Consider the following 14,965-nt stretch of genomic DNA (forward strand, 5'->3'; position numbering starts at 1 on the left):
TATTCTAGCAAGCCTTGTCCATTTGCATTTTTATCATGGTGATTAGTACCCCCTCCCCATTTTTAGAGTAGAAATCCTTAATCATGTCTCATTAGGCTTAGCTTAAAGTAGGAAAGAGTTAATTTCTGAAGAACACTTTTGCCAGACACAATGTTCTTTTTTTGGCAGAACCTTTATTCAGGATTTGCATAATAATCACTTTTTTTCTGGACGATGGGGTTTCTACTTGAGATCTGCTGTAATTGTCATCCCCTTATATATGACTTTACAAGGTTTTCTTACAATCTTTTGAAGTTCTTTATCTTGTACTTTTGACACTTTGGCTACAATATGCCTTGGTAAAGTTCTTTAGTTGACTATATCTAAGGCACTTCAAACTTCTTAGACCTGGATATTCATCTGTAGGAAGACTTGGATTTTTTACTTTTCTTTTTTTAGGTATTATTTCATGAAATTGGGTTTCACTGTCTTTTCCCTTTTCTTACCCCATTGGAATTACCACAATGCAAGTATTTGTCACTTAGCTGTAACCTTTTAAGTTTTACAGGCTCACTGCATTTGTTGAAATTCATTTTACTCCCTTGCAGGTTATTTAAAAAGAGTTACTTTCACATTCAGATTTTTCTTTTTTGCTTGTTATTGTCTGTTCAGGACACTCTCAATTTTTGGTGGTCTGAGTGAGAGTAACCACCACGGATTCAGATATTTAAATACTCCATCCCTGGTTGGTGTGAATGTTTAGAAATAGGAGGTGTGGCTTGTTGTAAGTAGGGGTGGGTTCTGAGGTTTCAAAAGACTCACAACATAACCAGTGTGTCATGTCTCTTTCTCTCTGCGTTGAAGCTGTTTCTCAAGATGTGAGCTATAAGATACTGTTCCAGTGGGCCATTATTCCCACTATGATAATTATGGACTCTAAGTCTCTGAAACTGTAATCTGCAAATAAACTCATTCTTCTGTAAGTTGCCTTGGTCTTAAGGTCTTATCAGAATAATAGTAAAGAAGTTGATACCAGGAGTGAAGTTCAAACACGTACAGATACATGTTTTTGTAGGGGCATATGGAGAGGTCTGGTGATTAATGGAGTTATAGATGAAGTTTGACTCACAGTGGGTCCACTGCATCCCCAAATTAAATTTCCAGTCATTTCTACACTTCCAGCATATGTATTTAGGATAGATACACATAGGAGTTGGCAGAATTCCCACATTGGTGCCCTGGGTTTGGAGTAAGGGCTATTATGTTTAGAAATGCCATTGAAGTGGCCTCTACCAAAGAAAACAGTGAACCAAAAAATAGTGTCACATCCTTGAAATTACAAAAATTAGTGCCACCATTAGAGATTTGAAAGATGCACAGATGGCAGTTTCCATTATATTTTCCTTTAACTCTTCTATTTGGTCTATGCAGAAGACAAGTGAATTGTGGGTTGTAACTAACATAGTGTTTCTATCCTATTTGGTGAAGAACATCTTTGTGCATATACACCCATACATTAGGTGATGTTTGTGTTTTTTCTCTATATCTTTATCATGTAACACAACATTAATTGAGATATCATTGTTTATCATAATTAAATAAAAGAATTAAGTGTCTGAAAGGACACTGCACCTATTCTCAAATATATTACATTTGCAGTTGTGCATGAGATGGTTATATCACGTTAGGCAAAATTATGACCAGGGTGTTATTTTCATTTGGAAATTAAGCATGGCATAAGGAGATGTGATTGTACATCAAGTTAACAAGGGGGTGGGTCTGTGATGGCTAATCTTGGCTGTTAATTTGACTACATCTGGAATCAATTGAATCCTAAACTGATGGACACACCTGTGAAGGATTTTCTTGATTGGATCATTTGAGGTGAGAAGACCCACACTAAATCTGGGCCACACTATCTAGTGACAGCCTACATAAAGGGACATAGAAGAAGGAAGATTTTGCTTTTTGCCTCCTTACCCTCACTCTTGCAGGTAAGTTCATCTATTGTGTTCCTGAGGCATTTCTACATTCGTGTTAGAACCTACTTCTTCAGAATCCCAAATAGACTGAAGACAGGCAACACTATTGTGCTTACTTGGGACTGCAGCACCAGATTGGGACTGCTAGATAAATAAAGTGTCATGGACTGAACAACTACTGAATCCTTGACCTTTCTTTCAGAAGACATCCATTTTTGTCCTAGTGATACTACAGCCTGTAAGTAACTCTAATACAGACATTCATTCTATCAGTTCTGTTCTTTAGAAAACCCTGACAAATAGACAATTGTATTTTCATTTCATTTAATTGAAGTATTTAGCTCTAAAATTTGTCAGGTATTTATTTATCATTTCTCTCTTTTTGGTGAATTCTCCATTCATATCTTGCTTTTCTCATTTTTCTTTTATATTTTCTGTTTTAATTCTCTTACATCTTACTGGGTGTTCTTGGTATCATTTTTTTGGCTTCCTTTCTAGGTATTTCATGGGTTTTCTTTAATTGAGGTTTCTATCTGCTGCTTTTATTTCCCTTTGGAAGATTTGTGTTCCTTTTGTGCATCTGTAGTGAAAACTATGTATCTGGAGGCAATAAGTTGTTGCTGTTCTGATATTGTGGAGTAACCTTTCTAAGAAAATATTTTTCTTTTAGATGAGATACAAGACACCAATTGTGTAGGTGCTTGGGTTATACAATATAGGAGGGTCAAAAAGTATGATCTTTGTGATTGATTCAGTTTTATTGATGTCAGGAGTGCCTATGAGCACATAAATAATTGAGACTGGTGGTCAGAAAGGCAACTGTATGTCTGAGTTCTGAATAGGAAAGACTACCTTCTAGAGAGTTCTCAACTAGAAGGCCTACAGATAATGTTTGTATTTCTACAGAAGAAAGAGCATGTCACAAATTCAAAATTTGGAATCATCTAAGATACAATAAATAGTAAGAGCATTTAAAAATACTATCATGCAAATTTTGAAATTTTCCATTGTCAGGTGTATCACAAGATAGAATATTCTATAATAATGGTTCTGTGAACAGTTTATTAAGTACCACATTTCTTGGTAGATCTACTTCATATTATATCTGTATGTAGAAGGAATTCTAAATATTATTTTCTTGAACTGTAAAGGCCCATCAGTTTGGGCAGCACGGTTGACCACTTACCACAATGCATATGTTACTTAAAGATTGTATACACTGCCAGTCTGGGCACACTGCTTTGTCTAAAAGGAGTTAAGTTGACTAAGCCCCTCTTTCTGCCCCCCTTACTTCCTGTGGTCAAACAGCTTACTTTCATTTCTCACCTGGGAGGATCCCCTTGCAGCCTTTCCACAGTGTTTGGAATGCTGTATCCTCCCAATATTCATTCAACACCCATGAAGAGCTTTGTGCTTGTTTATGGGCTCACATGCTTATATTTCTGTATGTTCTTTCTATCACAAAAGATTGTTTATAGGAAGAATCACATCTTTCATAATCTGAAGTGACATCTAACCCAGAACTAGAATCATGTTCAGAACACACAGAACCACTAACTGAGTAAAAGGCATGTAGTCCCAGGCTCAAAAAGAAGTACTTAGAGTTGTGTTGGAAAGCTGGGGACTCCCAGACTTCTTTAGCTTACATTGGAGCTCCTGTTCTCTGTAAGGGCTGCTTATCAAACTATCCAAATGCACACAGTCACCCCATTATTCTCAGAAAGGTTTTCCATTGCCCAATTAATTCAGCTCTACTTGTTCAAGATTGCCTAGTGAGTAGCCTATTGAGTCCAGAGAACTTAAGAGGCAAGCCCTCCAGCAGTTGCTTTATGAAGTGAGCAGGAATTGAAAACAGTGATAAAACATTGTCTATCCCTATTGCTCCATTTCTCCTAAAGCTGTTATTCTGAAATTGGCTACCCCTGTCTAATTACCATTCACACAGAACTAGGTTTCAAAACAGCAAGAATTTTCACGAAACCAGAAGATCCCTTAGATAGAAGGCAAATGGTAAAGAAAGAAAAAAAAATTAGGAAGGAAGGAAGGAATAAAATGATACTAAAATGGAACATTCTGGAAGGTTCAGAATACTCTTACATAGCAATAAGTCAGTGACCAGAAGTCAAATAAATGACCACAATTTGTTTTGGTTCAGTGTGAGAGCAGGACTGTGGAACAATGTCACACAGAAGGATATTGAGGCTAAAAGAAAGTGCCTGCTCTAAACCTAGAAGCTGAATAAGATTTTCCCATGTCTTCAAACCAAGTCTTCTGTGGCCTGGTAAGCAAGCGCTGCCCTCCTTCAATTTTGTACAACCACTACCTTCTCTTCAATGGTAATGAAGAAATTGCAGCAAGGCTTGCCCTTCCTACTCATGCTCTACATCATTTAAAAAAAATCTAGCTCATTCATATGTTATTAATGACATTTGTTTAAAAGCTATGATGCAATACATTTTGACACATGCAAACACCACAATTGAAACACAAAATATTGATGTTCTTCCTCCTGAAAGCCTCCATGGCCCCTTGATGCCTCTCCATTTGCTACCTGTGGTTCTGTGTATAGACTTTGGTTTGTTTTGTGATTTTAATTTAGTTTGAATTTTCAGTGCTTTATAGTATGTGACCATGCAGTTGGTATATATTTATTCTTGAATTATGATACCCACATTTTTTCATAGTTGGGTATTTATTTTTGTGCAATAGTATTAAATTATATGGAAACACAACATTTTGTTTACCTAGTCACTTGTTGATGTACACCAGAGTATTCTTAAGTACTCATTATAATAAACAAGAGTTTGTTTGTTGATTTTATTTTATTTTTCTTGGTCAAATAATCAGAAAATGGATAGCTGATTTGTTGGCTAAGAACAAATTTTGCTGTTTGAAAATCTGACAAAAAAAAAGATTTCTGAAGTGGCTTAATAATTTTACATCCTCACCACAAGCTAATGAGTTTTGACTGACATAAATCTGTAAAGAGTAGGCGATACCTGAACTAGGGTAGAGAGGCCCAGCTCATGGAGACACACAACACAAAATGGAGATGGAGAAAAGCCATACCTGACCATGGTAGGACTCCCAGGTAGTTGATGGGACCATTACACACCACTGAAGCAACAGAAGCAAGGAGCCAGCCAGAGCTGAATGAGAGTTGAGCACCCTACCACAGGTTCTTATGCCACAGGACAGTGCAAACAAGTCCACACCCCTGTCATAGATGTGTGCATGCATGGAGAGTAATTATTACTGTGAACAGATGTTGACTACCTTAGGAGTCAAGACTATGGCCCTGAACGCCTCCTACAAAAGAAAAAGGCAACACAGATGCTGATCCTCCTGAATATTGCAAATACCTGATGGAAAGAAGGAAGGTGGATGATCCTATAAAAAAGAAGCAGGGATGGCAGGGAGGGAGAAGGGATGCAGGGAGAAAGAAGGAAGAAAGAAAAGACAAAGAGGAGGAGATAGGAGGGGAGTGGAGGGGAGAGAAAACCTCAACCCAAACCAACAAAATGACTTCGGATATAAATTGCAGCTGGGAAATGAAAAACCAAGACACCATGTCTCTTCCCAAAATAAATCTTCACCCTTATATAGTTCTTAGTGTTTTAACTGTAGAGATTCTAATGGGTTTGGATTGATAATTTTTGTGTATACTTTTCCCCCAGTGTATACTGGATATTGCAGAGCTGTTCACATGCCTGTCATTACTGTGCCTTCTGGGTAATGCTTCTCTGAATCTTTGGCATCTTGTTTCACTGCTTGGGTGGGGAGTAGGGGGCTAGTTTTCTTAAGTCTGAGTTGTAAGAGCTTCTGTGTATTGAGTATCATATCAGTCTTGTGTCCAAAATATGCATTGTGAATAATACCCTGCTATCTAACTTTGTCATATCTTAGTTGTGTTCCTCAAAGACCAAGTTAGTTTAGTTGTATAAATATGATTTGTTATTTTGTGAGTAAGTCATACTTTTCTATCTAAGCATTGTTGGCTCTTCCCAAGGTCACAATGATCCTTTATTATCATTATTATTTTAAAAAATCATTCAATAGATGATGATTGCAAGAAGAATCTGACTTTTGTTGGACATTATTTTCATATTTATTTTTGTGTTTCCTATTTTAATGTTTTATTCATATATTATTTATGAATAATAATGGCTTTCTTTATGACATTTAATACATAGAGTTAATGCATTTTAGGTATATTCACTCTGGGTCACCCTGTTTTCTTTCTCTCTCCCTTTAAATCAGTAGACTCATATTGCCTGGCTGGTCAGTATTATTGCAGAGTCCACTGTTGATGATAACATCCTATCATAGCAATGTTCATAGCACATCTGACACTAGAAAGTTGGTGTTGTGGTTTGAGTTACTAGTTCTATGATGAAACACCATGACCAAAGCAGCTTGGGGAGGAAAGGGTTTAATTGGCTTACACTTCCATATTTCTGTTCATTATCTAAGGAAGACAGGACAGGAACTCAAACAGCACAGGAACCTGGAGGCAGGAGCTGATGCAGAGGCCATGGAGGAATGTTGCTTACTGGCTTGTTTGCCCTGGCTTACTCAGCCTCCTTTCTTATAGAACCTAGATGTCTTAGAGTTTCTATCACTGTGAAGAGACACCATGACCACAAGAAAACATTAATTAGAGCTTACTGGTTCAGAGGTTTAGTGCGTTATTGTCATGGTTGGATGCATGGCAGCATGCAGTCAGACATGGTGCTGGAGAAGGAGCAGAGATTTCTACATTCTGATCCACAGGCAGCAGAAAGAGAGAGTGAGCCACTGAGCCTGGCTTGAGCTTCTAAGACTTCAAAGCCCTTTGTAGCTAGAGTTTTCCTGCCTGGCCCAGTCAGGACAAATCTCTCTTACCCGCCAGTCCCACAGTCGCTCAGACCCAACCAAGAAAGCACACAAAAACTTATATTGCTTACAAACTGTATGGCCGTGGCAGGCTGCTTGTTATCTATCTACCTTTTCTATCTTAAATTAACCCATTTCTGTTAGTCTATACTTTGCCACATGGCTTGTGGCTTACCAGTGTCTTTACATGTTGCTTCTCATGGCGGCAGCGGCTGGTGGTGTCTCTCTCCAGCCTTCTACTTCCCAGAATCCTCTTCTCTCTTGTCCCGCCTATACTTCCTGCCTAGCCACTGGCCAATCAGCATTTTATTTGTACAGAGAGATATCCACAGCAGCCCTTCCCCCATCCCAGTGACACACTTCCTCCAACAAAGCCATACCTATTCAAATAAGATCATGCCTCCAATAATGACACTCCCTATGAGTCTGTGGAGGCCATTTTCACAAACCACCACACCAGGACCACTAGCCCAGGGGTGGCTCCACCCACCATCAATCACTAATTAAGAAAATACTCTACAAGCTTGCCTATAGCCCAGTCTTACAAAGACATTTTCTCAATTGGGGTCGAGTCTACTCTGTATTAAGTTGTCATAAAGTTGGCAAGCACAATTGATTCCCTGTCAACTTGACACACAATTTATTTTGCGATATAACCTTTTCTGTTATTTTTATTGTTGTCCATCCCTAATATCTCAGACTAATGAATACCACAAATATAAAACATGCTACAAACATAAACACCCCACAGTCTTTACCATTCTAAACACTTCAAAAGTTTAGTTTCTATAAAAATCCAAAGTCTCTATTAAAATCCAAAATCTCTCTTAAAAATTGAAAGTCTCTCAACTGTGGGGTCCCACAAAAATAAAAATAAAAACAACTTAAATACTTCCTTATTTCAAGAGGGAAGAACCAGGGTACAATCATAATCTGAACAAAGCAAAATTACAACAGTATAAATAATTCAATTCTCCATCTGGGATTCACTCATTGTCTTCTGGGCTCCTTCATAGGGCTTGCATCACTTCTCCAGCTCTACCATCTGCAGCACACAGCTTGTCTTTTAGGCTCCAGCTGGCACCACTCCATCACTACTGCTGTTCTTCATACTGACTGGAGTCTTCTACTGCAACTGGACTGTACTTACACCAATATCCTCTCCTAGGCTCTCTTTGTGGTACAAAGCCTCAACTTTTCTCCATGACATTTTCAATCCTGGGGCTTCCACTGGTACTCCAGCTGAATCTTCACTAATGGCCTCTCCTGGCCACCCACAGTGCCAAGCCTCAGCTGCTCTGCATTACCCCTCCACGCCTTCAAAACCAGTACTACCTGGGAGACTCTTACACATGACCAAGTTTGGTTGCCAGCACCAAGTTTAACATTCACTGCTTATAAATAGAGTTTATATGTGCTGACTCTGAGGAAACACTTGCCAGAATATTTCATCTCGATCATATTGGCCTATATTTAAACACAACTGATTCTTCAACCTCAGTTGATCAGTGTCCCAATAAAACAAGCTTTTACTTTAGTGTTTCTGGTGTCTTGTTATCATATCTCCAGCTCATCAGACACCACAGCGTCTTCACACAAGTGGCCCAGTAGAGTCTTTACTTCGCTCTGATACTTCATAAGCCAGGTCTCCATCATCTGTATTACTCTCTACACTCTTCTAAGCTCCTACAGAATAACCCACTGAACTCAACACTCAATGGCTTTAATAGTCTAGTGTTCCAAAGTCCTTCCAAGATCCTCCTCCAAAGAACCTTGGTCAGGTCTGTCACAGCAATATCGCACTATTCTGGTACCAATTTGTCCTCATTTAGTTTATTATTACTGTGATGAAACACCATGACCAAAGGAACTTGTGGAAGAAAGGGTTCATTTGGCTTATACTTCATTAGTACTGTTCATTATTGGTGGAAATCAGCACAGGAACTCAAACAAGGCAGGAACATACAGGCAGGAGCTGATGCAGAGACCATGAAGGGGTGTTGTTTACTGGCTTGTTTCTCATGGCCTGATTAGTCTAATTTTTTATAGAACCAAGGATCACCAGCCTGAGATGATACCATCCACAATGGGATGGCCCCTCTCCATCAATCACTAATCAAGAAAATTCTCTACAGGATTCTCTTCAGCCAGGTCTTATGGAAGCATTTTCTCAATTGGGGTTGACTCTAGCCTGTGTTGATCTGACATAAAATTAACCAGCACAGTTGTCCAACAGGGATGAAGCTTCCAGCCCAGTTTTAGCTTGATTTCTCTGTGTCTTGCAACCAAGACATGTGGCATCTTCATCAGTAAGGTATTGCTAGTGCTGGTTGGCAACCAGAAGCAGTACAGCTGCCAGTATTGTTTGGGTGGCCTGGTAATCAACATTTGGGCAGGTAGCCCACTCTCAGAACAGGGATTTTCATTTAATAAAATAACCTATGGCTACTGGAAACAGCTTTATACACCTAGAGTATCTCTATTGTCTTCTCATTCAAAATAACTGCTTCCCATATATGTGTATGTATTATATACACATATATACACACACATATATATGAAATCTATATAACATAATACATGATATATATACACATCATATATATATATATATATATATATATATATATATATATATATATAGTGTTAAAGTTTGAGTATGCCTCTCAAAAGCTTACATATTGAATGATTCATTTCAGATGTTGGTGTCATTTGAGAAGTTTGGAAACTTCAGACATTGGGGCTGGAGGTAGTTCATCAGTGGCACATCATTGAAATTTTCCTCTGGCTTCTGGCCCCTTCACATCTCTTTCTGCTTCCCACCCATCATAAAGTAAAACATCTATCTCCTCTACCACACACTCCACTGCCATGACGCCATGCCAAAGTGTGTGTGGCCAGGCAGCCACAGGCCAACTCCTCTGAGTACCTGAGTCTAAAGAACCTCTCTCAAGTTGATCTGCCAGGCATTTTGTCAGAGTGCTGAGAGAAGAAATTCATTCTTTTAATTTTGAGTGCCTCCTCATAGTGTGTCTCTTTGAGTAACACATGTTGATAATGTGTATGCAGAAGCCTTGGAATTCCTGAAAGTAATCAATGGTCCTTATGGCAATGCTGAAAGAGATTTACATATTTGACAGAAAGCAAAGTTTCTTTTCTGTTTGTAGTTGCTCTAAAAGCAGATAAGATCCTTTCATAGATTGATGAACTTGGAGGAGGATTAGAGATTTTCTAGTCTCATTGATACCATTTTGCTAGCTAGGAACATTTTCTAAATGTTTTTAATTTTATTATGAATATATAAATCATTATTTTCTCCAAATTATTTTTCTTCCCTGACCAATGATCTAATTTTTCATACCCAATTCTGACCCAAGGATACTAGAATTAAAACAACAACAACAAAAACCCTGGTCATATCACTAATAATATGCTGGAGTTTAAATTCCAGTATCATTATGCCCAAGAAGGAATGTTTCTAACCTGATATGAGAACATGGCTAAAACTTCCACATAAAAAACCTCTCTTCTCAAAATTCTTTTCTATCACCTGTTAGATTAGTTGTGTATTGAACCGTGTGAGATATTCCCTCATCTTCCAGGCATAGTTTCATATGCCTATAATTGCACAACTTAGGAGACTAAGGCACGAGGAGCATCAGATTGAAGCCAATCTGTACCACACAGTAAGGCATAATCCCAGAGGACAAAACTCAAACAACCTGGGAACAATTGTAGTGACCAAATTTCTGTATTGCCCCACCTCATCCATTGGGTAAGGAACCCAGGCATTCTTAGGTATGTCATCTGTGTAAGTTTCCCTCACAAGTTGCAGCTAAAGCTTGGGCTAGACCTGCAGTTGATGTCAAGATACAGGATCAACACTCAGCCTTCCTCATGTGGCTATTGGTCAGGCTCTGGGATTTGGAGGCTGTGAGAGTTGAGATTTCAATTTATTGTTGGCTAGTGTCCAGAAATGGCCCTCAATTTCTTGCTACTGCCCTCTCCATCAGGAAGAACCCAATAATCAAACCAAAGAACATGCCAGGATTTTTGTGATCTAATCTCAGGAACTGTAGACAATCATCATTGTTGTACTCTGTGTATTAGATGTAAGTCTCTATGTCCAATCCACACTCAAGGGTAAAAGGAGGTATTAAGCATGGGCTTAAAGACCCAGAGGAAAATTGTGGAGTCCTTTCAGAGGTTTTCCAGCTCCCTAACCTTTATGAGTGCTGTATTTTCCTGCCACAGAGATAGAGTTTCTTAGGTTATGTCCAAAGTGTTAAAAACTGACACTTCAAATTTGTCATGCCTTGAAGAATTCTACCATGAAAAAAAAGTCTTCATTGGCTATTACCTGCCAGCTCTTTAACACAATTCATTTATTACTGGCAATAGAAGAGACCAGGTCCCATACACAGGGCAATGCAGAACTTAGCTTTCCAGTAACAGAGTGTAAAGTACAGGTCATGAGTTTTAACCACATAGGAAAATAAATGGCACTTGAGCCTGGAAAGAAGAGGGGGCAAAATGTGAAACAAGGATAATTGCAAGGAAGTCTTCAACTAGAAGCAATGAAGTGTTAAAAGATCCCAGTACTCAAAATACAAAGTCATAAATGTGTTAGCTTGCTCCACCAAGTCCAGACATGACATTATTGATTTGTTGTAAAATATTGTTTTAAGTTGTGTTCCTTTTGTTTATGTTGCATTTGTTACCTCTGTGAAGCTGTGATACTGTGACTGTCTAAAACATCTGGTCTAATAAAGAACTGAATGGCCAATAGCAGGGCAGGAGAAAAAATAGGTGGGGCTGGCAGGCAGAGAGGATAAATAAAAGGAGAATTCTATGAGAAGGAATAACAGAGAAGGAGCCAGAGGAGGAGCAGGACTCCAGGGGGCAGCCACCCAGCTACACAGCAAGCCACAGAGTAAGAGTCAGATTTACAGAAGTAAGAGAACAGGGAAAGCCCAGAGGGTAGATGGGATAAATTAAGTGGAGGAAAGCTAGCAAGAAACTAAGCCAAGCTAAGGCTGGACATTCATAACTAAGAATGTGTGTGTGTGTGTGTGTGTGTGTGTGTGTGTGTGTGTGTGTGTGTGATTCATTTGGGAGCTTGGGAGCTGGGTGGTGCCCCCCCCCCCCAAAAAAAGAGAAAAAAACAACCAGTAACATTGATTAAAGCCCTCAGAGTTTATGAATTAGTTACTCCACACCCACATTTGAGTTCTTCCATGCACTGCAGCCCCTCCACTGGGAAGCAGCAGCCTCCAGGCTCACGGCTCTGACAACAGGAGGCACATGCTGAAGAGAGATCTTCATCTATTTCTCTGGATGATGAGCTTCTCCGGCACTTGGCTTAGAAAAGGAGTTATGGAAGTTTTGTGCAATGCACACATTACACATGTAGACAGTGCAGGCTGAATGTAGACCCACATTTGACTTTTCCTTAAAGTCAGAGTTGAAAGTCAAGTTAGAAGCCTGGAGTGTGTATTTTAGCGTTACTGCTTATTTTGACAATGACCTAGGACAAACACCCCTGAACACTATTTTCCCTTCAATAAATGAAGGATGAGAATCTATGTGACATAATCCTTGCAGTAATTAAGGAGAATGATATTTGGACATTTTATAAGGTATGATTTTTTATGTGGCAGAGATATTTTGACTATCTTGAGGATAAGCCTCTCGTGTGGTTTCTGCTTTTTATTAATTAAATTTTTGCTTTGACTATATATATATATATATATATATATTATATATATATATAGTCCCTTCTTATTATGTTCACCCCACCTTACCTTATCTCTCTCAGCTCTGTCAAATCCTCCCCCTCCTTGCCTTACAGATCCCTTTCTCAAGTTCTCATATTTTCATGTTTGTGATCCATGAGTTTGACCAGAGCTATCTGTGTAAACATGGATGTGGAACTGTCCGGTGGAGCCAGGTGGGCTTGCCAGTGGATACACATCTAAAGATTATGCCTCCACCGTCCTCATCATTAGCCAATAGTTCAGCATGGAGGGGTGGGGGCTCCATGAGCCTCCTTCATCCATAACTGGCTTTTAACAGTTCCAGTCTTGTGCAGGCCTAGTGCAGGTAAGCAGAGTTGGTTGTTATTGATTCTGGGGAAAGGGAGGGAAGGATTGAGGGAGGGAATGAGAGAGAAAGATGGAGATGGAGAGAGGGAGAGAGAGAGAGAGAGAGAGAGAGAGAGAGAGAGAGAGAGATCAGTTGCAGAAGAACCTGATGCTCTCCAGCCCTGTAGCTGGCTGCAGTCTACACAGATGTCCATTTATCAAGAACCTGCTACTAATGCCACATTGTTTTTAAAGACTAATGGAGAAAGAAGCAAAGGGCTGTATAAGTAAGTCCAAAGCTTGCAGAAAATCATGCATATTTCTTCTCTGCCTAAAAGTCTCCAAGTCTACAGAACAAGAAGCACAATAACAAAATGTCTTTTGTGATTTGTGAGACATCCCCAGAGAAGGTTTGAGGAGGATTTTCAATGGCAAAATTCCAGTCTCTGTTTTGTCACAAAACTAAATCCACACTCACAGTTATCTCAGTTATTTCCAGCAAACACCTCCCCCAACCGGGCTGCTATCTTTATGGTTTAAAGACGAAAGACAGAGGGAGTAAAGAAACACACGCTATTGCGATTATGACATGACAAGGCAATCTGTAGCAAAGAATTGTTATAACGGAAAATTTTATTTGGATGCAAGATAAGATAAAATATTTACATACTGAAAAACTTGACCCTGACAATGGGCCTTAAGAAATCCATAGACTAAATATGAGGAGACAAAGAAGGGCATTGCAAGGACCAATCTTCTCACAAGGCAAGAATAAGATGGGTGTAAGGAAGCCACGGGTGAAAGAAGCCCATCTCCCTGTTCCTGCCCTTGCATCTCAGAACTATCTGGAGAGGTCTATAGTAAACACACACACACACCCCCTACCTACCTCCTAAACCTAAATAAACCTAAAAGGAAATAGAAAAGCCCACAAATGCTTCCCATTGACCACCTCAAAGAGAATAGCAGGGCTGGGGGAGAGTTTTTAAACCTTTTACAGCATGGAGAGAGTTCAAGGGCAAATATAATTAGTTCTTTTCTCTGATGGTGGCTTTAGACAGCTTCTTCCATAACAGTTTCTCAGACCTGGAGGATGGGTTCCTGAAACAAAAGGAATATTACGTGCAGATGGCTTTCAACTTCCTGTTGCTGATGGAGCTGGCACTCTTACCTGTGTTTTGTTGTCATCACAGACCTCAGTGATTCCCAGGATTCAAAATAAGCATTAAAACAAACCAACAAACAAAAACTGAACAGCAAAATGTGCCTACTACTGGATTGAGTGCCTACTGACCAGGTAATACTCATCAAATTGTCAATTATTCTCAGTTCAATGGACTTCTATATGAAACCTGCCACATAGTATTTACTAAATATATTTCCTTGTCTATATTCACAAATTCAATTAAGAATTTACTGCCTGTTCCTGTTTAGAAGATATATATCCCCTTATACCTTTCTTTACACACACCCCTGAATTTTGTAATTAAAATTAGATTTTACGAAAACATTCTCAAACTCATGTTTTAAGGAGGATTGCACTGTATTACTTCTAACCTTAGAGGATCTGGGTGTTTGTTTATTTGGGGGTATGGAAGAATTATTAATCTTATGCACAGACATTTAGATAGACAGCAGCATGGTGGGGTCCTAAGAACAGTTCAGGCCCCAGCACCAGAGACAGACAAAACACAAGGATGTCCGAACAGGAGAATCAGAATTCCTGGTGTAGAGGCCCACAAAGGATTCCTAGTGAGATCTGAGCTTGCTTTACCAGCAGGGCTGCACTGGAGGATGGCTTGACCACTTGTGTTGCTGCCAGATGATTGGAACGGTCTGCACTTGGCTGTGCTCGGGGGAGGTCTTTTGCTCCACCCCTTGACATTCCTATATAAAGCCCTTTAGAAGAGACATAAGAGGTGGGTGGATAATGATCCAGGCCCTCCCAAGGCTATCCTATGTTTCTGTTTTTCTCCCTCTATTCTTCTATCTAAATATTTCTCACTCTCCCCTCAAGAGTGCCCTGGAGTAAATGTGGGAGTGGGC

The sequence above is a fragment of the Onychomys torridus genome, chromosome 2 (assembly GCF_903995425.1).
Source record: "Onychomys torridus chromosome 2, mOncTor1.1, whole genome shotgun sequence".
Taxonomy (NCBI): Eukaryota; Metazoa; Chordata; class Mammalia; order Rodentia; family Cricetidae; genus Onychomys; species Onychomys torridus.